General features: G+C 42.8%; 1 long non-coding RNA gene across 1 annotated transcript; it reads right to left on the minus strand.

Moving 5' to 3' along the window:
- Positions 1-4,563: 4,563 nt before the first annotated feature.
- LOC123603442 lies at positions 4,564-14,815 on the minus strand. The gene is made up of 3 exons (XR_006714889.1): positions 14,805-14,815; positions 11,507-11,511; positions 4,564-4,821 (listed from the first exon to the last, which is right to left on the minus strand). It is a non-coding gene; the product is annotated as an uncharacterized LOC123603442 (long non-coding RNA).
- Between the last annotated feature and the right edge of the window lie 11,490 nt (positions 14,816-26,305).

Consider the following 26,305-nt stretch of genomic DNA (forward strand, 5'->3'; position numbering starts at 1 on the left):
TCCTAAGTTTTCCGAGAAACCAGCAGGGCTTATTGATTTTTTAGACTCTGTTCTTTTTACCCATCAGCCCATGTGGGACGATTGCCAGCAGCTTTTGCAGGTCCTGTTCACGACTGAAGAAAGAGAAAGAATCCTCAATGAGACCCGAAAACTAGTTCCGGGTGCAGACGGGAATCCCACCACCAACCAGGCTCAGATAGATGCCTCCTTCCCCTTAACTCGGCCCCAGTGGGATTTCAACACGGCAGAAGGTAAGGAGAGGCTCTGGGTCTACCGCCAGACTCTAATGGGGGGTCTCCGAATGGCTGCTAGAAAGCCAACCAATTTGGCCAAGGTAGGAAATGTACAACAGGGAAAAGATGAATCTCCGGCTGCCTTTTTAGAATGGATCATGGAGGCATTCCATACCTATACCCCCATGGATCCAGAGGCTCCGGAAAGCAAGGCAGCTGTTATCATGGCCTTTGTAAACCAATTGGCCATAGACATTAGGAGAAAATTACAGAAAATAGATAGACTAGGAGAAAACAGTCTGCAGGACTTACTGGTGGTAGCCGAAAAGGTATATAATAACCGGGAGCCTCCTGAGGACAAGCAGGCTCGCGTCATGGCGGCTGCCAGCAGTAAGCAGACTCGAGACCTGGCCAGAATACTACTAGCTACCACTGCTGACTTCCCCGAGGAACGAGACCGCCGTCTCCGGCAGCTGGCAGACGACGCAAGAAAAGGTAAAGGAACCACCAAGGGGGGGAAGCAGAGGCTGCAGAAGGATCAGTGTGCATACTGCAAGGAGATAGGGCATTGGGCCCGAGATTGTCCAAAAATGGCCGGCGGGAAGGGAAGCAAGACTGATCGAGTAAAAGTCCTAGAGCTAGATGAACTAAGTGATTAGGGGAGTCGGGGTTCAGCCCCTCTCCCCGAACCCAGGGTAACTCTTAAAGTGGAGGGGACCCCTGTTGACTTCCTTGTCGACACCGGAGCACAACATTCAGTCCTCCGCACCCCACAAGGAAAACTAGCCACCAAGAAGTCCTGGGTATAAGGGGCAACTGGTATGAGCCAGTATTCATGGACTACCCGAAGAACAGTAGATTTGGGAATGGGCCAGGTATCCCACTCCTTTATGGTAATACCAGAATGCCCCTACCCGCTGTTAGGACGGGACTTACTGACCAAGATTGGAGCTCAGATACCTTTCAGACAAGGGGGGCCTCAGGTCACCGATGGCAAGGGCCACCCCATTCAGGTCCTGACCATGAAACTGGAGGATGAATACCTCCTCCACCAGGAGGCGCTCCCGAGAGAGGATAATATAGACAGATGGCTACAAGAATTCCCCTCGGTTTGGGCAGAGACGGGGGCGGGGGATGGGACTAGCCGCTCACAGGACCCCAGTCCTGGTAGAGCTCAAGCCAGGAGAAAGTCCAGTAAGGATGAAACAATACCCCATGTCTCAGGAGGCCTGGAAGGGGATCTAGCCACACATCCGGAGACTACGAAGCCTAGGGGTACTAGTTCCTTGCCAGTCTGCCTGGAACACCCCCCTACTGCCAGTCAAAAAGCCTCACACAAATGACTATCGACATACACCCAACTGTTCCCAACCCATATACTCTCTTGAGCTCCTTGGCACCCTCCAGGGTCTGGTATACTGTACTAGATTTAAAGGATGCCTTCTTCAGTCTGCCGCTGGCACCCCAGAGCCAACCCTTGTTTGCCTTTGAGTGGCATGATCCAGAGGAGGGCTACAGTGGGCAACTCACCTGGACACGGCTACCTCAGGGATTCAAAAATTCACCCACCATCTTCGACGAGGCACTACACGAGGACCTGGGTGAGTACAGAAGGGAGCACCCTGGCCTCACCCTTCTACAGTACGTAGATGACATCCTGATTGCTGCCGACACGGCCAAAGACTGTGAGCGAGGGACCCAGGACCTGCTGGCTACCCTGGGGGCCTTAGGGTACCGGGCATCCGCGAAGAAGGCTCAGATATGCAGGGAGAGGGTAAGTTACCTGGGATATATCCTGGAGGGCGGACAGCGGCGGTTATCAGATGCCAGAAAAGAAACTGTCCTAAAGATCCCTACTCCCACCTCCTGAAGAGAAGTGAGGGAATTCCTAGGATCAGCCACCTACTGCCACCTCTGGGTTCCAGGTTTTGCTGAGATTGCCAAGCCCCTATATGAAGCTACCAAAGAGGGGAAACATTTAAATGGACTGAAAAAGAAGAAATTGCCTTTAATCAGTTAAAAAAGGCCCTCTTAAGTGCCCCAGCCCTGGGCCTACCAGACATTACGAAACCCTTCCACCTCTTTGTAGACGAACATAAGGGAATAGCAAAAGGGGTTCTAACTCAAGCCTTAGGCCCCTGGAACTGCCCAGTGGCTTACCTGTCTAAGAAACTAGACCCAGTGGCTGCCGGCTGGCCGCCATGCCTAAGAATTATTGCGGCGACAGCACTCCTAGTCAAGGATGCAGACAAACTGACCCTAGGACAGGAGATCTGGATTACGACCCCACACGCCATTGAAGGAGTCCTAAAACAGCCTCCGGATAGATGGATGAGCAATACACATATGAATCATTACCAGAGCCTCCTACTCAACCCTCCACGAGAGTGCGGTTCCACCCCAGTGCAGCCCTCAATCCTGCAACCCTGCTGCCCGACCCTGACCTAGGTGCTCCACTACATGACTGTGCGGGAATCCTGGAACAAGTACATGGATTCTGTACGGACCTGACCGACCAGCCCCTCCCCGATGCTGAGGCTACTTGGTTCACTGATGGAAGCAGCTTTGTGCAAGATGGACACAGGTATGCGGGTGCAGCGGTGGTCACCGAAACGGACACCGTATGGGCGGAGGCTCTACCCTCCAGAACGTCAGCCCAGCGAGCAGAGCTCATAGCCCTCACCAAGGCGCTGATGCTGGGAGCTGGAAAACGGCTTAACATCTACACAGACAGCCGTTATGCATTTGCCACAGCTCATATTCGTGGGGCAATTTATCAGGAGAGCGAGTTACTGATGGCAGAAGGACGGACTATAAAAAATAAGCAGGAGATACTTAACCTGCTTACGGCCTTATGGCTTCCTGCCAAGCTAGCCATTATCCACTGCCAAGGGCACCAAAAAGCTGATAACCCAGTAGCTAGAGGTAATCGAAAGGCTGACCAGGCAGCCAAGGCAGTCACCCTTACTCCAGTCCCCACCATGACCATACAACTACCGGACCCGGGAGACCCAGTTTTACCAGACCAGCCCAAATACTCCCAGGAGGAGTTACAGTGGATCAAGAAACTCCCCATGGCCCAGGAGATAAAGGGATGGTGGTATACACCTAACAAGGAGCTCGTGCTGCCAGACCAGCTCGGAGTCTCAATATTAGAGCACATGCATCGCTCTACTCACATGGGGGCCCGAAAATTAAAAGACTTAATCCGACATGCCGGAATCAAGATTCACCAACAGGACACCAAAATAGAGCAAGTTGTATCTGCATGCAAGACCTGCCAACTCACCAACGCGAGAGCCACATCAAATAAAAAAAGAACCAGGCTCAGAGGCACCAGACCGGGAGCCCAATGGGAAGTCGACTTCACTGAAGTCAAACCAGGAAAGTATGGTTATAAATATCTTTTAGTATTTACAGACACTTTCTCTGGCTGGGTGGAGGCATACCCAACCAAGCATGAAACGGCTCAGACGGTGGCTAAGAAGCTACTAGAAGACACCTTACCCAGGTATGGTTTTCCTGCCATGGTAGGATCAGACAATGGACCAGCTTTTATCTCGCAGGTAACACAGGCAGTAGCCAAGGCGGTGGGGGCAAACTGGAAATTACATTGTGCTTATAGGCCCCAGAGCTCAGGACAGGTAGAAAGAATGAATAGAACCCTAAAAGAGACCCTTACCAAATTAACCATGGAGACTGGCGGGGACTGGGTGACTCTCCTACCGTACACCCTTTACCGGATTAGAAACACTCCTTACACTCTGGGTTTTACTTCCTACGAGATCATATTTGGCAGGCCACCCCCTGTTATTCCCAGCCTTCGAGCTGAACTTATTGCTGAGTTTAAAGATCAAGAACTTTTTCTTTCCTTGAGAGGGCTCCAGAGGGCGCACGAGGACATTTGGCCGCACCTCCGTGCCATCTACGAGGCTGGCCCGACCCCGACACCTCATCAGTACAGGCCGGGAGACTGGGTCTATGTCAAGAGGCACCACCGAGAGACTCTCGAGCCGCGCTGGAAGGGACCCTACATCGTGGTGCTGACAACCCCCACCGCTCTCAAAGTAGACGGCATCGCGACCTGGGTCCATCACACCCACGTTTGGCCAGTGGACCCCTCCTCGATCCGGAAGGACTTCATCACGCGATGGGCCATCAATCGGGACCAACACAACCCGCTCAAGCTCAAGCTACAGCGCATTCGACCCACCTAATATTGGTAACTCTGTTAACTCTGCTTGTCATTGCTCATGCTGCCGGGAGTCCCCACGCCCCCCAAAACATCACCTGGCAGATCATAGACACCAGCTCGGGCACAATACTTAATCAGATGTCCCAGAGCCACCCCAGGGACACTTGGTTCCCAGAACTTAGCGTAAACCTCCAAACTCTGTTCCCCTTGTCACCATAAATGCAGCCGGTCCCATGATTGGGTCCCTAAGCTACATGTCAAGGGGGGAATGAAAGGGTGGGCCTACGCCGGCCGACTCCAGCTTGTTCTGTGTTCTCCACCTTGAGTGACTATGTCCCCGACATGACCCCTTTTCCGGGAAAATTGCAGAAACCTCAGATTGTGCCTCCTCCCCTTGAGTAACCTCCTGCTCACCCATTCAAACTTCCTGATCAAAACACGCCCAGCAACCTGTGTAACAGGACTCTGACCCTTCCCCAGCCAATCAGCTGCCCCTAGACCCCTATAAAACCTTTGTGCTTTTGAAACTCGCTCTCTCTCCCCGGTATCTCACCGCTGCGTCGGTGCAGGTAGGGGACTGAGCTGGAGCTAGCTCGAATAAAGGCTCTTTTGCTTTTGCATCGGACTCGGCTCCCTGGTGGTCTTTGGGGATCACGAATTCTGGGCATAACAAGACCATAGCCATGAAACACTTTTCTCTTTGTGATGTTCACGAGTATGAGCCTGCTTGAGATGACCTTATTGAAATGCTCGGTCTTCCCTGCTTGCAGTTAGAATGTGCATCAAACTGACAGCCAACTAGCCCATGAAACCTGATATGGAGCCCTGCACAGCAGTGCTCTCCCCTGGAGGTGGGAAAGGAAATGTGTTTATATGCTCATGGTGCAGAGGAATGAGACGGACACCTGGATCCAATCATTCTCTAAAGATCACTTTCATTCATCCATTCGTGTATTCATTCATTAACAGCAATTAGCACCTACTCAGTGCCAGACGCTGTATCAGGCTTTCCTGGTGATGTAATATAAGGAATTGTCTATCCTCCCAAAGTGACAACTGTGCCTTTGTTTACTTAAGTTTGTGCCTGATGGCCCCGAATGTTTTTTGAGATGGTTTTCTGTTTACCCCATCACAATTTCCCCTGCTTGGATAGGCAGAAAAGAAAAATAAGAAAGGCAGTTTAAAAAAAGAATAGAAGAAGCAATTTCCTACAATTCCTCCAATAAGGGATATATAAAACGATGACTTTATATATACATCAAATACATATACATTGTGAACTTCATATATGTGAAGTACAGTACATATATAAAGTACAGGAAAACCTTACTAATATGAATATTTAGGATATTCATATATCATATTTATCCTAAATCTTCATATTAGTAAAGTTTTTTGTAGTTTCCATCAGCCAATCAGGACTGAGCCAATATACATATGAATAAAGATGCCATAAGGAACTGTCTTCCTGATCTGGGCTCTAGTTACTGCTGCTAAGGAATTCCTGCAAATTCCAGGTGCTCCCTCTGGTTTGGAGGACATCTGTTTGATTCAGACCTAACCCACAAACCATAACACTGTGAGGTTTGCAGAATTTCTAAGATTGGAAACAATATAGTGCATGAATACATTAACAAAGGTATCTCTCTCTCTGAAAGAGAGGTGGCTCCTTACTCTGCTTTAGAGGCGTGTGCTGGGTCATGTGTTTTGTGATACAAAGGCCCAGAGCGGGAAGGAGATTTTGAAAGCTTACAAACCTAGACCTGCCTAATTTTGTTCTCATTTTTCTTTTTTTAAATCCTTCCCTTCCTCTTTGTCAAAGTTTGTTGGGGTAAAAACAGGAGACTGTGTTGTGGATTCAAATGCTGAAGAACTGAAGATAATAAACGTAAGGAAAAAATCAGTAACTATCAGGGCCACTAGCTGACTTCCTAGCCATCAGCAAGTGAATCTACCACAGTGCCTTGTGTGTTTCCAAAGCATTGCATCCTTTTTGAAATGCATCATATTGCAACAGTGTCTCCGACTTTTTAGTTTCCATTGTGCAGGCAAAAGCAATCACTAAGTCACATGCTTTTCTCTTTACTGTTCCCACAATTTTAACAGCTAATATTAAATGCCAAAGCACCACTAATTGAAAATTGATTTTGGAATCAATTAAACAGCCAGCTCTGTTGAGAAGAACACATGAAGAAGTTTCATCAACTGCCTCTGTCCCCTGTGCAAGTCTTTGTTACATACATTCCTCTGGTTGGGACCTAATTAGTAATTCACAGTGGTCCTGCAATCCAAAGAATTCCAATCTGCAAATTTAGCTATTGATTATGGAAGAATAGCTTTACTAGGGGACTTTAATTCCAGGGGTACCACAAGATAAAATTAATTGTATTTTTGGAAGGATAATGTAAGTTCAATTTATTAAGTTATGGTCCAAGAAAAATACTTAAGATTATGTCATATCCTTTTCCTTCCTAACCCTATGAATTTTATGATTGAGCGTCAGACTAAATATTTCACATACGAGGAGTCCCAAGGTGTGGGCTGAATCTTTCTAATTTAACAGATGTGGAAAATGAAGGAAATAATACGACTAGGGCTCAAATAGCGAAATCTTCATCTCCTTCTGATGTACCAGGCTGGGACTTCTAATTACACTTGCCCTTTGTTGAAAATTTATGTTTCCATACTCTACACTAAGTGTTTTATGTGCATTATCTCATTTAATGTTCACATAAACTCTATAGTGTGGTTACAATTACTTCCCATTATTTTCTAGAAGATAAACCTGAGGCTGAGAGAAGGAAATTAATATCCTCAAGGTCACAAAGCTAGCGAAGGGTGGAGAGAGATCTTAACCAGCCTTTGACTATGCATTCTTCAACCTCATCCAGTAGGCTGTGCCACTGCCACTGTTTATCAGGGTTTAACAAAGGAGCTCATGTAGATTGCTATTAATAACCGAATGGGTATGTGGTCACTGAGAAGCAATAAGGTAGGTAAAGCGGATGATAGTGAATGAGTACTGCTACCGGCCTTGAGAAAGACACAGGAAAGTGCATCCCATTTCCCAGAGCACTGGGGTTCCTTTGTCTGTTAGGAAGGGGGGAAAGAGGGGGCATGGAGTTGAAGGGGTTGGCTAGACAAGTTCCTGAGTTTTCCAGTCTTTGTTTCTTCATGTCGTTTACTTGGGGGAATGCCAAAGACATAGAGGTCTGTGTATAGCAGAGAGGACGTAGAGGTGAGCTTGCCCACTTCACATACTTCCAGAACAAAAAAAGAGATTTTCCCTTTTGGTCCAGCCGTGATAAGCATGTCAACAAAGCAGAAGCAGAGCTTCTTCTATAAAAGCATCTTGGGTACTTACACTGGGGGGATGGAAGATATAATCCAGATGCACCAATCTGCCTACTCAGCCAGTCAGCCAGTGGGTTGTCTGAGAGTTCAGACGGCCACGTGTGTTTTAAAGGCAGGAAGCTGATGGATGCCAAGGGTACTAGAGATGATTTGAAAATGTTGAATTAACTGATAATAGTTAGACAATCTGCTCCGTCATTTTCCAATACTCTTTAAGAACAGACCATTCACCTTCCTGCACTGGTTGCAGCGGCATCTATCAGAAAGCAGAAAAATCATGAACAATTCCCCAAAAGCAGAATTTTCTCCTCATGCCCAGTGGATGTTTTGTGATAAAATAAATAATGAGGGGAAAGGCTTGTCTCTTTGTGGTTGGATGTATAAGGGGATTGGGTTATGGCCTACAATTTTCGCCCAAGGACTTCAACAGACCAAGAGCCTATTCGAAGAGAAAAGTTAACGGTGGTAGGTTTTTTTTTTTTTTTTTTTTTTTTTACTTCATGTATTGAATACATGTAATTTTGATAATGCTAACTTCTTAAAGATTTCATCCTCACACCACAACCCCAGCCAAGTTGGTCTGGCCCAGATGCATATAAACACAAACTTACACTGATCTATGATTAATTCTTGCCATAGTTTACTATTAAAAATTGAGCATTATCACACATTGTTAAAAAAATTAATCATGAGGGGGCGCCTGGGTGGCTCAGTCGGTTGAGCGGCCGACTTTGGCTCAGGTCACGATCTCGCAGTCCGTGAGTTCGAGCCCCACATCAGGCTCTGTGCTGACAGCTCGGAGCCTGGAGCCTGTTTCCGATTCTGTGTCTCCCTCTCTCTGACCCTCCCCCGTTCATGCTCTGTCTCTCTCTGTCTCAAAAATAAATAAACGTTAAAAAAAAATTAAAAAAAAAATTATTCATGAGAAGTGGTTACATGACACTCTCACCTTGTATCATGGGTAGTTGAGTCAGACAGGAATCTTTTAAGTTTCTGGGCATTCTTTATTTTTCCAGGAGAACTCAAGTAGCCATGTGAGTACAATGAAAGCAACCTGAAATCCTGCTTAGATTCTGATATTTTAAAATTGATGAGAGCCAGTATAAAGAATAGATTTTGGTACATCGTGGTTCAGAAAAGGGCTTGACCCTTGATCAAAGCCTTACAAAACAACAGAAAATGCAGTAAGATACCACACTATGATAGTTGAGATACCAAAATAATAAAATAAACACTGACTTCGAGGTACCATGAAATTAAAACAATCGCAAATATGTACTTAAGCGCACTGCCAATGTTTTCAGGGCCAGACACTTAATCTCAGCAGGCTTCTATGTGACAGGAACTCTCACCGGCCGGAATGTGCTACTGAGGACACTGAGCCTCACACAAGTGATACTAACTTGTGCAAAATCACAGGGTAAGTAGCAGAGTCAAGACTGAATCCAGGCATTCCAGCTCAAGAGCTCACAATTTTAAATAACAAGCTGATCGGAGTCTTTCTGAGGATAAGAATCAAAAAGAAAAATGCCCTATCAGCTCTAGGATGCCATACCCCCAATTAAATTAAAGGATGCTTGAAAATCAACTGTAATCAAAAGGCTTTGCTGACACTAAATCAATGTTACAGAGACAAAAGTTAGTAATGAATGATTATATCCTGGTCAGATTCCATTTTATTTATAAAGCGCCAAAGAGCTATGTTAAGGCATGGATTGCCCTGTGAGAACGAGTAGGCACCATTGTATTTTCAAACTCCTGAATGCCCTTCTCAGAGGCAAATTAAAGTCATGTATAGAGGAACAGACTAAGACTTCTATTTACTAGGAATATAATGTTGGGAGAATCGCTTGACCTTTCTAAACCTATTTCCTTGTTGGCACACGTGTGTGTGTGTGTGTGTGTGTGTGTGTGTGTGTGTGTGTGTGCGCGCTATTCCGATGTCAAACAGTGTTATGAGGGTGGCATAAATGCCTGGGACACAGAGCTCTGCTGCTGGTAATGGTAAAATAAGTGTCTTACGCTCACCTTCACACTGAAAACAAACAGAAAATTTGAATTTAGAGTGATAATAACACAATGAGGAATGACAGGATCAAGATGCTAGAGACCAGGAATCCTAGAGAAAAAAAAGTTCAATATTTGGAGCTACTACTTTTCCTCTAGGGCATCTGCACATTCTAGAAGAGGCAGCTGAACAGCTGAGAAGTTGAGTGGGGTTCTAGACAGACCATGATGGATGAAAACAAGCTCAGACCCAGTCCCCCAGGATATCGGGTTAAAACCCAAAAATGTACACACCAGCAGTAAAGACACACCCAAACTGGACTCGCCTTTGTAGGAACCAAAGCTCACAGTGGATACAGGAGATCACAGGTTGGTAGTGTCCCACAGGCAGGGGTTCTGATTGGAAGCTAGCACAGTGGGGCATCTGGGGTGCTGCAAACACTTTAGTTCTTGGCCTGAGTGGTAGTTCCATGAGTTACTGATTTCATGACAGCTTATTGGTCTGTATACTTATGACTTGCAGGATTTTCACTACTGGTTTTATATTTCAATAATTGGATTTTTAAGACATTTATTTTAAGGAAAAAAAAATTTTACCATATTCTCTGGTGTGGTAGAAGTTTATTTATTCTTTCCATGGTATTTTCAAGATTTTTGTCAGGAGTACTTACATAAGTATCTCTCTCTCTCTCTCTCTCTCTCTCTCTCTCTCTAATACCAAACTACAATACCAAACTCTTAGATAAAAACAAACACAATAAATAAAATAAATAAATAATCAGTATATATCCTGAAAATCCAGGATTTTATAATACTGGACTGACCTCAGTTAGAAACCTTCTGCTTCTTCCACAGGGTTTTGATTATGTGAAGCCACAACATTCACTAATGGCAAATAAGAAAGCAGGGAATTCATGACTGTATACACTGTTGCCAGGTAGGAAGGAAGGAAAGAACATAATAGGAAAGCAGACCCTGAAAACAGATCCCTGGGGCATTGAAACCATACTATTTCCAGAAAGTTGCACAGTCTGCCTTTATGTCCATTTCCCCAAAGACTCCTCAGTGACCTATCTTCCTTGTTGAGGATCACATCATATGGACAATTGTTTAGACATCTCATTGAGCAGGGGTGCCTGGGTGGCTTTGTCAGTTGAGCGTCAGACTCCGGCTCAGGTCTTGATCTCATGGCTCATGAATTTGAGCCCCCGCGTCAGGCTCTGTGCTGACAGCTCAGAGCCTGGAGCCTGCTTTGGATTCTGTTTGTCCCTCTCTCTCTGCTCCTCCCCCACTCACACTCTGTCTCTCTCAAAAATAAATAAACATTAAAAAAAATTTAAAGAAATCTCATTGAGCACAATCCATTAATGTAAACTCCTTTCGTCAAGGTTTCTGGAATACAATACCATGAACTTATTTTTCTTTTAAAAGTGTCTATCTCTCTGACTAATCAGATCCAGTAGAAACAGGGATGGTCTAATTTCCTAGAAGAACTTAACGTGAGGTAGAATAGAATTGCCAGCTATCTCTACCATTCACAAGAGCTAGAGAATAAAGCTCCCTTCTCTCATCCTTACTCCCAAGATCCTCTCAATTTCTACTCAACCGAAATCGTTCATTTTTCAGTCCATAACTCTACGCTTTTAGAAGGTAGAATCATTAAATGCTTTGATCATGGTCTTTGGAAACCAGAACACATTAACATTAAACCCAATACCAGCTCTGCCAATTATTCTACTTTGAGACATCAAGCAAATCAAATCAGAACCTCCTCCCCCCAATCTGTTAAATACACATGGTCACCAACTCACCAGGGTTGCTGTTAAAGGCATGCACAGTTCCAGGGTACAAGGCCTGGAACAGGAAAAAACTCGGCAAATGCTATTCCTTTCTGCTTCTTTCTCATTTTACTTGTTTTTGCAAGAGACCATGTGTTCGTCAGGGGCTGTGCTGCTACATTCCAAAGCAACCAGTTGATTTGGTCAGTGCAGATTCGGAGTTACACTCAAGCCATGCCTCATGTTGCATTTTGCATCAAATAGAACACCTGGGGTTTTGGCATCAAAGCTGGGTGTACCCTATGGTGACCAAGAGAGCCTTGAAGTGTCCCTCAGTTTGACTTCTTCCTGACTCCAAGCCCCTGACCTTCCTTTTCCTGGAGTGTTTACTTTACAAACTTGTGATTATAAGTCCTTTCTCTGTTCTTTTGAAATAGAAGCCTTTTAAGAAAGTTTCTTGCCAGTTTTACAACCCAGGAATGCCTTTCTCAAGGACCTGGGTACTATTTCTTTTAAATGTAATCACCCACGAAGACAGCGCTCCTATTTCTGAGTTTCTGTAGAGAGGTAGAGCGACTTGTTCCACGTTGTCACCACCTCTGATCGTGAAGATACGAGAAAAATGAGAAAGTTTACTTTTCCTCTGGATAAAGCCAAGTAGCAAACATTAGGTGGTCTATAATCCCCTATGGAATTGGGTACTCCTGGGTATTCAGCCTTGGTCTACGCTCTCTCCCTTTCTGCTGGCAAGAGTATTGGAATAAAATCAAGTTTTGTCTACTAATTTGTAGGTTGTATTTTTTTGTTTAACAATGGATATATAATTTCCTTGCACACCGATATGAGTCATGAATAAATATACCTCTGTAATGATCTATTGATACGTGTATACCTACAGACTCATCAGAGCTTCTTAACCAGAAAGACTAGAAACATAGTACTGAAGGAACAGCACAAGGTATAAATCAATAAATGTCACTGATTTAATGTATCAGTGAGTTGACGAATGAATCAAGAACTATTTAATAAATTCAGAGAATTTTGAGATAGTGTCTTTCCTGTCATCATAAATCAATCTCTCTCTTTCAATCTCTCTCTCAACTTTTAATCTCGTTCCATGCACTTATTTTCAAAATCATATGTAAAGGATATGTTAAAATAAATGAACATGTATAATGCACTAACAATTCAAGTGAAACACGTTTTAAAATAGACATTACTGGGGCGCCTGGGTGGCGCAGTCGGTTAAGCGTCCGACTTCAGCCAGGTCACGATCTCGCGGTCCGTGAGTTCGAGCCCCGCGTCAGGCTCTGGGCTGATGGCTCAGAGCCTGGAGCCTGTTTCGGATTCTGTGTCTCCCTCTCTCTCTGCCCCTCCCCCATTCATGCTCTGTCTCTCTCTGTCCCAAAAATAAATAAACGTTGAAAAAAAATTTAAAAAAAAAATAAATAAATAAAATAAAATAAAATAAAATAAAATAGACATTAGTAACATACCACTTAATATGTGGCTCACTCAGTGCCCAGCACCCTAAACAGGATCAGCATGCTCGATTATTTTTAACAGTGATGTAAAGTTCCTTTCCCCTTCCTTTTACACATTTCCTATGGAAGTGCTGATCTTCATCCAAAAGAAGAGTTCAGCTTTGCTTGCTAAGTGTGGGTATCATCAGCCACCTTTGATATGTCTGTTTGCCTGACTGCTTTCAGCTGTAATATGGCCATAAATACCTTCCAACACACTTTTCTCCCTACGAAGCTGTGTATTAATAATTAGTGAGTTACATCTGTTCCATCTGTCACATCAGATTCATTATTTTCGTAACAGCAATCAACCAACAGACTGTACAGGAATTAGAGTCTTTACTTGTCTGTCTGTCTTTCTTTTTTTAACATGACTCTCAGTTAAACCCTCCACTAAACAGGCACGGTTGTATCTAATAGCTGTGGGAGCCTGTTGCTTAAAAAAAGAGAGAGAGAGAGAGAAATCAATGCCTGTTTGTTCAATAACAGGGCAAAAGAGAAGAGAACACGTTTGCAAACAGTAGGTGAGGCTTTCAATTTGAAAAGCAATCAGAGTATCAGTTGTCTGGCTTCAAGGGCAGAGCTTATAGCTATACACCAACAGAGGGGAGGATATCTGAATACAGCTCTTCTTAGTTTTGAGATTTACACATTTACAAAGCCATTCCTCGACAGTCTTACATTCTGATTCTGAAAGCTTATGCAATGATGCCCCATTTTGATGGCTTAGACTTGTTGCTTGCCGCTTGATATATCTTATCAAATTTCAAATTTATTTAAAATAAATAGGACTTTTACCATAAGGGCATATATGGGCCATCTTCAAGAAAACAAACAAAACAGGCGCACGTAACCCTGAAGTTCAACAAACATTTACAGAGTCCCTACTCTTTACCAAGGATTGTAGCAGGCATTAAGGATGCAGAGAGGCTTTGCTTGTGGAAGCATGTCAATAGTGTATTTTTACTAGTTAAACTTGAATGTGGATTAAATCCAGAAAACAAAACAAAACAATGCTATACATAAAGTCAGGAATTCTATACCTTCCTGTATACGAAAAAGGCAAGCTTCTCTGTTGTTAAACACAAGACAACAGTCCCCAGATGAAGCTGCTTAGGTTAAGTCCTAAGTCCCCAAAGGCACCAAGACTTACTTACTGCTCTCCAGAAATGAAGTCTTGAAGCCCTCACTCAGGAGTCGCCTGATCAGCACTAGTTAGGTAATCAGCTTGATACACCCCTGCCATCTCCCAAAGCAAAGCCACCTTGCAATAACCAACAGGCTCTCTTCCCTTCGTGTTTCCGCTCCCTTGTGCCTATAAACAACTTTTGCTCAGCTCCTTGAACATCTTTTCTATCTGCTAGATGGGACGCTGCCCAATTCAAATTCTGCTCAAACAAACTCTTAAAAGCTTACTATGCCTCAGTTCATCTTTTAAGAGTCTGGGTGTCACAAGAGGAAACAAAAGGAGACCCCAGCAGCCCCCAGGACCAAGGAGCCACCAGGCTTACCTACCTGTTGAGCTCCCCTGAGCTTGCCGCTTTCTCGCAGGCTCTGGAGGCGGTAAGTCCCTCCCGGGGCCTAGCTCTGCAGCTGCTCTGGGAGGCGCTTTCAGACAGCAGGCATTTCCTTTCCTGGGCTGGGTCTGGGGTCAGACTGGGTGCACCCGCGAAACCGAGGGAGTCCGAGGTCGAATGGCAGCTGACCCAGAAACCGGAAGAGCCTCTGTTCGACTCAGACACGGGACCGGGTTAGAAACCCCACCGGATGCGGGACGGACCTGGTCCGACTTAGAAACCGGAAGGAGTCCTTTGTCAGAATGGATGCACTTAGAAACCAGGAAGGAGGGGCATCTGAGTGACTCGGTGGGTTAAGCGCGGGACTTCGGCTCAGGCCATGATCTCAGCTTTGTGGGTTCGAGCCCCGCCTCGCGCTCTGTGCTGATGGCTCAGCGCCTGGAGCCTGCTTGGGATTCTCTGTCTCCCTCTCTGTCTCTCTCTCTCTCTCAAAAAAAAAAAAAAAAAAAGAATAAGACATTAAAAAAAAAGAATCCAGGAAGAATTACTAGGTCAGGCTAGGTCTAACTTAGAAACTGGATTGGATCCTGGCTGGATTGGGTCTGACTTAAGGGGGACTTGGGGCCAGTGTGACATCTCCAGCGAATAAAATTCTGTGGGCTTTTTTTCTGTTGTTTTTTGTTTTGTTTCGTTTTTTGCTTTTTTAAATATTTATTTACTTTTTGAGAGAGAGAGAGAGAGAGCTGGGGAGGGGCAGAGAGAGGAAACAGAGGATCTGAAACAGTCTCTGTGCTGAGAGTGGAGAGGGGACAGCCGGTGCGGGGCTCAAACAAATCAACCATGACATCATGACCTGAGCTGAAGTTGGATGTTTAACACACTGACCCACCCAGGAGCCCTGGTTAAATTTTGTTTTAAGCCTGAACAAGCAGGCTAGACTTACCAAAGATAATCTTGAATTACTGTGGCTGCTGCGAAGAACTTTTAACCTAGATAAACTTCTCCATTTACAAGGTGCCCTAGAGAAAAAGGGGTCTCAGCCAAGCACTCACCATAAAGAATAAAGGAAGAATCATTTTTCCTCTTTTATAGTTTCTGGTGGCCGGGATGAGGCCCACTGGGACACCCCACTCACTCCCGAGCCTGCCAACATGATCCTGAGAAAACTGGCAGAAGCCTGCAAAAGGTGAGGATACTTACCAGTGTCAGCTCTCCCATTTCTATCTTTCTATCTGTAATGCCTCCTCAAGAAAGGACGACGATGGAGCACCTGGATGGTTCAGTTGGTTAAGTGTCCCAAATTGGGATCAGGTCATGATTTCACAGTTCAGTTCATGAGTTCGAGCTCCATGTCAGGCTCTTCACTGTCAGCAAAGAGCCTGCATCAGGTCCTCTGGCTCCCTCTCTCTCTCTACCCCTCTGCCACTCCCACTTCTCTCAAAAATAAATACATATTTTTAAAAAAAAAAAAGGAAAGAAGGTAAGATTTCACATTTCCCTTTCTTTCCAAATTCTGATTGGCAGGCAAAAAACATTCATAAGACTTAGATCTTTGAATTATGACTCAATTTGCTTTGAGGTACCAACTGATTATCCAACCTTTCTCTCCCCCGGGGACAACCATTGCCTTCTTGTTTGTCTCACTTTGTGACCTGACAACTTGTCTTGGTAACAGTCAGATTGGGAGCCACAAAAAGATGACCAGACAGAAATGTGCGTTGCACCCCATTTGTGGCTAAATATGGCTGGACAGAAATGTAGATTATACTCTTTCTGGCTGGGGTCCTACAGAGTGTTGCTGGCTTTCAGGGGAATTGCCTAAGGCTTTCTTCTGGTTTATCTTTGAAAGTGGGAAGGTCTTGGGAAGGTAGTATCTTTTGCTTCATGCATTTGTGGGGTTGTTTGATATTGTCAGGAATATTTATTGTTTGTCCTGGCTGAAACCTGACAAGATATTTGAAAGGATTTATTTTTGAACTGTTCTGTGGTCAAAAGTTGGCTAAATTGGAAGCTGATAGTCAGCTTGATAGGAACTTCCCCCTCCCCCTCAATCTAAAATGAAACTATGTACTCAGAGAGAAAGTAAAACATTCTGAAACCTTTGTGGAAGGATTTGCTAAAACATTCCAAGGACACACAGCGCTAAATCTAAAACACGAATTTTTTTGATTTCCATCTTTATTGAAGATCTTCTTCCTGATATAAAAAAGCAAACTGAGGATAATGTAGTTGGATGGGTGAGGCAGTCATTTGATATCCTGCAGGTTGCAACCCAATTCTTTGAGGAATTAAAAACAAGTGTATTTGTCTTACAAATCTAGTCTTTTACAAGAGCAGAAATGTGACTCTAGAAATAATTCAAAGCCCACCTATCTTTTTTTTTTAACCAATCCCCAAACCTCCTCTATTCATCTCAGAAAACTTGCAGATATTGTAAAATATTTGGATTTAGGGAACCAAAGTCCTTCCTGATGGAACTTGTATTCTTTCTCTGTGCCTTTCGAGATGTAAGCATTCTACCATTGTCTTCTCCAGGAACCAAGAGTATTCTTATCAGAAGGAAAAGAAAAAAGAGAGAAGGCCAATTTGAAAACTAGACCTATTAAAAATCTTTAAAGTCTCTTCTGCAAAATTAGTTAATTTCTTTTTTTAAATCCATCTGAGCAGGTAAATTGAAATCTTACTTGCATCTTCCAGAAGCAATTTGGATCCCACTGTTCTTTCATAAACTAGTGAGTTTTTCATTACTCTACCTGTCTGGTGGCTCACGTTTTAAAAGTATTTATTTATTTATTTATTTATTTATTTATTTATTTATTTAGAGAGTGAGAGGCAGAGGGACAGAGGGAGAGAATCCCAAGCAGTCTCCACACTGTCAGCACAGAGCCCAATGCAGGGCTCGATCTTCTAAACTGTGAGATCATGAGTCAGATGCTTAATCAGCTGAGCCACCCAGGTGCCCCTGGTAGCTAAAATTTTTAAATAAGAACTATAAAGTCTCTGTATCTATCTGTATGTTCACATATGTTTAGCTATGTATGTTGTATAAATATGCAATTTTTTCTACTTCTGGATGATATTGCCACAATTATTATATAAATAGTTCTATTTAATTGGCTTAAAGAAAATTAAACATTTATATAAATCAAGTGTACTCTCAGAAACATAGAACACCTAAGCATGTACGGGGGCACCGTGGTGGCTCAGTTGGTTAAGCGTCCAACTTCAGATCAGGTCATGATCTCGTGGTTTGTGAGTTCATGCCCCACATGAAGCTCTGTGCTGACAGCTCAGAGCCTGGAGCCTGTTTCAGATTCTGCATCTCTCTCTGTCTCTTCCCCTCCCCTTCTTTCTCTCTCTCTCTCAAAAATAAATAAACAGTTAAAAGTTTTTTAAAGGAACACCTAAAGCATGTGCAACAAAAGCAAAAAGAAACAAGTGGTACCACATCAAGCTAAAAAGCTTCTAGGGGCGCCTGGGTGGCTCAGTCGGTAGGGCGTCCGCCTTCAGCTCAGGTCACGATCTCACGGTTAGTGGGTTCGAGCCCTGCGTCAGGCTCTGTGCTGACAGCTCAGAGCCTGGAGCCTGATTCAGATTCTGTGGCTTCCTCTCTCTCTGCCCCTCCCCTGCTCACTCTCTGTCTCTCTCTGCCTTTCAATAATAAATAAACGTTAAAAAAAAATTTAAAAATAAAAATAAAAAATAAATAAATAAATAAAAAGCTTCTGCACAGCAAAAGGAACCATCAACAAAATGAAAAGACAAGCTATGGAATGGAGGAACAAATTGCAAACCATATATCTAATAAGGGTTAATATCCAAAATATATAAAGAACTCATAGAACTCAAAAGCAAAAAAAAAAAAAAAATACAAATAATTCAAAACAAAATCAGCAAAGGACCCAAACAGATATTTCTCCAAAGGAGATGTATGAAAGAGGGGCACCTGGTGACTCAGTTGGTTAAGCATCCGTCTTTGTTTGGCTCAGGTTATGATCTCATGGATCATGAGGTCAAGCCCCACATCAGGCTCTGTGCAAACAGTGTGGAGCCTGCTTGAGATTCTCTCTCGCCCTCTTTCTCTCTTTCTGCCCCTTCCCCACTTGCTCTCTCTCTCTCTTTCAAAATAAATGAATAAACTTAAAAAAAGAAGATATATGAAAGGCCAACAGGTACATTTAAAGATGTTCAACATCACACATCATTAGGGAAATGCAAATTAAAACCTCAATGAGCTATCACCTCACACCTGTTTGGCCTTCATGAAAGAGACAAGAGATAACAAATGCTGGCATAGATGTAGAGAAAAGGAAATGCTTGTTTATTGTTGGAGAACTGTTGTTAGAATTGCAAAGTGGTACAGTCATTGTGGAAAACAACGTGGAGACTCCTCCAAAAATTAAAAACAGAACTACCATAGGATCCAGCAATTCCACTTCTGGTAATATACCTACAAGAAATGAAAATACTAACTCAAAAACATATCTGTAACCTCATGTTCATAGCCGCACTATTTACAATGGACAAAACATGGAAATAAGCTACATATCCATTGATGGATGAGTGGATAACGGAGGTGTGTGTGTGTGTGTGGTATACATGAAATATATATCAAAATATTGTTCATGCAATGAAATATTCACTCATAAAAAAACAAGGAGGGGGCGCCTGGGTGGCTCAGTCAGTTAAGCATCTGACTTCGGCCCAGGTCGTGGTCTCATGGTTCATGAGTTCAAGCCCTGCGTCTGGCTCTTTGCTGACAGCTTGGAGCCTGGAGCCTGCTTTGGATTCTGTGTCTCCCTCTCTCTGTCCCTCCCCCACTCGTACTCAGTCTGTCTCTCTCAAAAATAAATAAACATTAAAAAAAATTTTAATTGGGGCGCCTGGGTGGCGCAGTCGGTTGGGCGTCCGACTTCAGCCAGGTCACGATCTCGCGGTCCATGAGTTCGAGCCCCGCGTCAGGCTCTGGGCTGATGGCTCGGAGCCTGGAGCCTGTTTCCGATTCTGTGTCTCCCTCTTTCTCTGCCCCTCCCCCGTTCATGCTCTGTCTCTCTCTGTCCCAAAAATAAATAAACGTTGAAAAAAAAATTTTTTTTTTAAATTTTAATAAAAAAATAAGGAAAATATTACAATTTGCAACAGTGAGAATGGACCTTGATCACATTATGCCAAGTGAAATTAGTCAGACAAGGAAGATACATATTGTGACATCTCCCATCAGACTCCACTCAGCATCTGATTTTGAGGGGCGCCTGGGTGGCTTGATCAGTTAAGCGTTCTACTCTTGATTTTAGCCCAGGTCATCATCTCATGGTTCGTGGGTTCGAGCCCCACATTGGGCTCTGTGGTGACAATACATAGAGCCTGCTTGGGATTCTGTCTCCCTTTCTCTCTCCCTGCCCCTCCCCTGCTTGCTCTCTATCTCTGTCTCAAAAATAATAAGTAAACATTTAGAAAAATAATCTGATTTGGGGAAGTTGTCAGAACATTAAAATGTTTGAATATTTGAATAAATAGGATCACTGATCATTATGAAATAATAATCATCTGTTCAGTGAAAGTGACAATAGAAGATATTAAAGGCAAATACAGAAGGTTACATAGGTGTGAACAAAATGTAGCTCTTTTAATATTGAGAAGACCAGGTTTTCTTAAGTAAGCAAAGACCTAATAAAGCTCCTGGCTCCCATCCTGCTTATATGATTCATGCGTCTCCAATAAAATATCAATACTGTGCTAAATACAGTTTAGCCTATTTTTGTATTCATATATATTAGATTAACAGTGTTAAAAGATAAACCGGGGGCGCCTGGGTGGCGCAGTCGGTTAAGCGTCCGACTTCAGCCAGGTCACGATCTCGCGGTCTGTGAGTTCGAGCCCCGCGTCGGGCTCTGGGCGATGGCTCAGAGCCTGGAGCCTGTTTCCAATTCTGTGTCTCCCTCTCTCTCTGCCCCTCCCCCGTTCATGCTCTCTCTCTGTCCCAAAAAAATAAATAAACGTTTAAAAAAAAAAAAAAAAAGATAAACCGAGGGAGAGATGCCTGGGTGGCTCAGTCCTTTAGGCGTCCGACTTTGGCTCAGGTCATGATCTCACAGCTCATAAGTTCGAGCACCGTGTTGGGCTCTGTGCTGACAGCTCAGAGCCTGGAGCCTGCTTCAGATTCTGTTTCCATCTCTCTCTGCCCACCCCTTCAAAATATAAATAAACATTAAAAATAAAACAAAAACTGGGTGGAAAAATCTCACCAGATTATAAAAGATAAACTGAAGGACATCAAAATGGTAAGAGTTTATTTGAGCAAAAACTGATTCAAATTGGGTAACATCCACACCAGCCATGTCAGTGTCAATAGTACTTGGTAAGGTCCTTTCCATGAATCTTAGTTTTGCAAAAGCATCAGAGTCAAACGGTAAGTGTCTGTAGATAACAGAAGACTTTAAAAGGCTCATGATTAAAGATTTGATGAGAGTTCATTATGGAACTCTCAATGGAATTGACAAGCAAATTTGGTATTTCTCTGACACATAACATTTTAAGACAGTAACTGGAATCACAACATTATACCAACACTACTGTCAAATTATGAAGTGTCAAAACATGGGTGGATATTTCACAACTGAAGAAGGCTCCACTTGACATCTGGTCCTGTGCCAAGCAATGCCGGAGACCTCAAAATCAAGTTGGCTAGGAAGAGAAGTAGCTCACACTGAGGTAGACTGCTTCTTCCCAAGATATCAGATCAAAAACATTTCTTTCCATTCTTCCTTCCTTCTCTGACCATCCTTTTCTTAATGCTTACACGAGGAAATGTCTTTATGATTCTTTGGTCCACCTTTTGCCTTGCTCTGAGCTGGCACATATCTCAGGCCATTGCAAGATGTGGTGGAGGGTGGGAATCTACCTCCAAATGATTTCGGGATCTGCCATGATGCTGGTGATCTTGTAGTTCTGCCCATCACAAACTTCTCCTGGATTTCCAATGTCTCAGTTTCTCTGGAACAAACTCAGCCTTCTCTCTGTCATGTCAGACAGTTTCACCCTGGGGTCCATCTCTTTGGCTAACAACCCCAAACTTGGGCAATCTTGCATTAAGGCTCTATAATAAGAAAGGGACATAAGGCAAGAGCACAGAATAAAACTTTCTGTGCAGTCTATAGACCCTTATGTTTTACTGGTCTCCATGGCTGTCACCTTTTTATTTCCAAGCCATAGACTCAAATGGCAATTGCCAGGAGGCATTCATGACTCAAAATGTGCTTCTTTTTGGCAGATGCTTCCTTCCCTAGCCAGGAGTCTGTGCAAAGAGGCTATGATTAGGAATCTCCCTTTAACTCTTAAAGATATTTCAGAATCTGCTGCTAAAGCAATAGCTACCCAAGAAAAACCCCTAGATTTTCTGTCTGGAGTTGTTCTTGATAATACGATAGCCCTTGATTATTTTTTTTATCTGTACAAGGAGATGTGTGTGCTATGGCCATCACCACTTGTCGCACTTGGATTGACACTTCTGGTACGTAAGATCACCAAACAAGTCACCTGGCTTAAAAGAGTGACTCCTTCAGAGGTGTCTTCTTTTGACTTATTTGATTCTCATTAGTTTGAGTCTTAGGGACTATCTCTCCAAAGTGCACTCCGGACATTGGGAATTATCCTGCTTACAATAATCATAATAGTCTCCTGGCATACTGTTATTTGCTCAAAAGGTTTCAATGCATGTTTGGAAAAAGAAAATCATGTTTGTACCCCAACCACCAAGCAAATGATTTCCCTAAGAATAGAACATCAGAAAAGGGAAAAAGAGAATGACCAACTTAAAGAATGTGAACCTGACCTCATGACCCATTAATGCCCTGCAGAGATTCAGCAAAAATGGTGAGAACTCCAGAGCAGTAGCAGCTTAAGTTTTTTGTCATACCTCTCAGGCTGACAGTCTGATCAAGAAGGGAGAGTTGCTAAAAATAAGAGAACAGGCCTAAAATGGAATGACTTATACTAAGCCCTGTATCACCAAACAGACTTAATCACAGTGACATCTCTCCCAGAAATGGAATCTTAAACCAATCAGCAATCACGTGATTGGCCCTACTTAGGTAATCTGTCAAACGAGATCCCTACCATCCCTTAAAGGGAAGTAACCTAGCAATAAGCAACCCACTTTTTGCCGAGTATAAAGGCCTTGTTCCCACTTCCTTCTGCCTATAACCAACTTTTATTTTGTACAGCTCCTTGGACATCTTTTCTACTTGCTAGATTAGATGTTGCCTGATCTGAATCAATTTTTGCTTAAAAATTTAAATATGCCTCAGTTTATCTTTTAACACTATTCAAGAAATGTGTATAAAAATAAAAACAGGCTAAACTGTATTTAGCACAGTGTTGAGTTTTCATTGGAGACCCATATATAAGCAGTATGGGAACCAGGAGCTATCTTTCCAAAGACAAGGGGGAAGAGTTGCTGTCGTTTTGCAAACCCTTTAGAGCTATAAGAACACATCTGGTTGGGCTCAGAATAAAATATGTGAAATTGACGTTAATTTCCTTCCTGCCACAATGCCAGAACATTATTTTCAATGCTTCTGCCAAGGGCAGCCTCTGGTTTCTTCTGCTAAAAAAAAAACAAAAAAACAAAAAAACAAAACAAACAAAAAAACCCTTATGAGCAACCTTATGATTTGAACCCAAGAATTCTGACAGTGACTCCTATTGTTCCTGCATATTGAATAGCATCCTAGCACAATACATCTATGTGTTCACACCTGATAAATATTAGCCAATGGGATTTATTCTGAAAACCACCCCCTTATTTCTTATTTGTATTTACAGAATTATATAGAGGGCAAGCACTTTCAAATATGAATGGGGCATAAATATTCTGTTTGCCATGTAAACATAAGACAAATGCACAAACCCTTCTTTCTAGGCAGATTATGTTAGAAACTAAATGCAAAGAGAACAGACAGGAAAGATGAAATTCCAGGTCTTTGATAGCTAACATATTGGATCTGTGGGGGATCCTGGAAAGCAACAGAAAGCATAGTAGAATGGAGGTAATTGAGAAGAGTTGAATGAAAGACATTATTTGTGAAGATATGAGCAGAGTTGGGAAAGGCCAACAAGAATTAGGGCTAGCCATGGGGAGGAGAAGAAAAGGGGAAGATCATGTCCTCCATGACCTTAAGGGGCAAGGAGAGGGAGGGATTACTGCAAAGGATGGCTGCCTGATGAGAGTGTGGCTTTCAGAAGGTATACACAGCCAACATTTACCAGAAAGGAAGCAAGGGAGTGTAGGTCCTGTCCTTGATCTTCTACTTCCTTGAGATTCTGCCTCTGTCTTTCATTGGCTGACCCAACACGGAAGCAGAGGAAAGGAAGCTCGTTGATACTGTCCAGACAAACGAGTGTTCCAGGACCGAGCAGAGTGGAGAAGATGGAGTCTGGAGAGGCAACAGAAAATGTATATAACAGTCCACCTGTTTGACCTTAGCATCGACTCTGGTCTTTTGTCCAGATGAGGGTAACCAAAATCTCATCAGTTACCATATCATTACAGAATGGTGTCAATTCTTTCATACTATCGATGGGAATTAAAAACTCTTTTCATTATTAGTGCCTTTTAAAGAATTGAACAAAGAGGAAAGGCAAAGAAGGAAGCAAACATATTAACCTAAAATATAGCTATTACAGTCCCAACTTCTATATCTGTTCTATTATTGGTTCCCAGGGTTAATTTAGTAATCAGCCTTCCTTCTCCAATCACCCATTCCATGTCTTCCCTAACTTCCTGACAACATCTCTGTTAGAGGGATTCTTGACCAAACTTTCAATACTGTTGTCTTACTCTGTTTAGGCTATTATAATAAAATACCAAAAGACTGGGGTGTCTTACTAACAACAGAAACTTATCTCTCACAGCTCTGGAGTCTGGCACATTCCAGATCAGGGTGCCAGCAGATACTGTGTCTGCTGAGGGCCTTCTTCCTGGTCCACGGTGGGTATCTTCTCACTGTGTCCTCACATAGTAGAAGGGACATAGAATCTTTCTGGGGTCTCTTTTATAAAGTATCCATTCCATCCATGAAGTTCTGCCCTTATGACTTAATTACTTCATAAAAGGTCCCACCTCCAAATGCCATCATATTGGGAATTAGGTTTCAACATATAATTTTTGGGGGGACACAGATATTTAGACCATACAACTGTGGAGTCTAGGCCACAGTTCCATCCTCGGAATCTAGATTGTTGTAATTTTCCACTATCCAAAACTAGTGGGCAAGAAAGTAACAGATAATCCAGTGTTTCCTTAGGGTTCCAACCTTAGTCTTCTTTGCTCTCGTTGTTTAACAACAACCTAAAATTTCTAAGGTACTCAAATAAATAACCCACCTTCTACATCTCTGTTGTTTGAACAGTCCAAAATGACCAGGAAAGAATCCAAAAGGCCAGGTCTTAGCTAATAAGTTAATAAAACTGTACTGTGAAGTAGAAGCATTTGTGCCATGAGACAGGACAACTTCATTGGTATAGAAAGCAAAAAGTACTTAAGTGGATTATAGGTATAGTGATGATGATGTCAGTATCACCTATATGTTTTGATTCCTGGACTAAGAATTCAGGTTTAGAAGTTACTTTCTAACACTGTTGATTGAAAATTGGAAGTCTATATCCCATTGTGGTATGGCATCCTAACCTCATAGAGTGTTGCCTCCAAGATGGCACCCTAGTCAATCTTTTAGTATGCCATTTTACCATTCTATCAAGCTCACCTTTTCTAGGTAATGAGGTATATGGGATTATCAGTGATTTCTATGAGAATGAATCTTTGCTCCTCTTCCTTTGCTATGTGAATGATCTGGTGACCAGTGTATTGGAGGTCAATGAATAATGCATTCTTCAAATTCACAGATGATAATGCCTGCAGATTTGCTGCAAGCAGGGGAGGTAGAGTACGGTTCTATCTCTATGATGACACATTACTGACCTCTCCAAAACAGAAAGGAATGATGTCAATCTAGGGTTTAGTACTGGCTGTTGCTTTTCTTTCTTTCTTTTTTTTTCTTCATTTTTTAATGGTAATGTTATCTGATCAGTTACTAAGCATAATGGTTTCTTTGCCATAGTATCTTATTTATTTTTTAATTTTAATTCCAGTGTAGTTAACATACAGTGTTACATAAGTTTCATTTACTTATTTATGTATCTCCTTCCTTCCTTTTATCATTTTTTCTTCTTTTTTTTTCTTTATTTTTTTCAATGCACTTCTGTATTGCTGGAATGCTTTTTAAATGAGCATTTATCATTTTTCTAAAACAAAGGCAATACGTGACCATTCTTTTAATATGCATTTGTAAAACAACAACAATGCAACCATTGCTTCAGCTAACTCATTACAAGAAATCAAAAGGGAAGTGATCGTAATGAACTAACTTGCACTTTTTCTCTTTATTTTTCCCAGGAAGGCTTATATCACCATGAATTTTATAATAGTACAATCAAAGGGATCATGGAAGTGTGTTTTTAAATTTATGCTCAAAATTTTTTCAAAGACAGATAACTCCTTGGTAGTTTACAAAAAGAATATAGCTAACACCTTAGGGATGATATCAGACACTCTTTCAAACCAGGCGGATGCCATTTAGTGTGCTAAATTATTAAATTATTTCTAGCAACCTAATGGCTTAAAAGAGTTTACTGGATTGTC

Source organism: Leopardus geoffroyi, chromosome E1, assembly GCF_018350155.1.
Source record: "Leopardus geoffroyi isolate Oge1 chromosome E1, O.geoffroyi_Oge1_pat1.0, whole genome shotgun sequence".
NCBI classification, from domain to species: Eukaryota; Metazoa; Chordata; class Mammalia; order Carnivora; family Felidae; genus Leopardus; species Leopardus geoffroyi.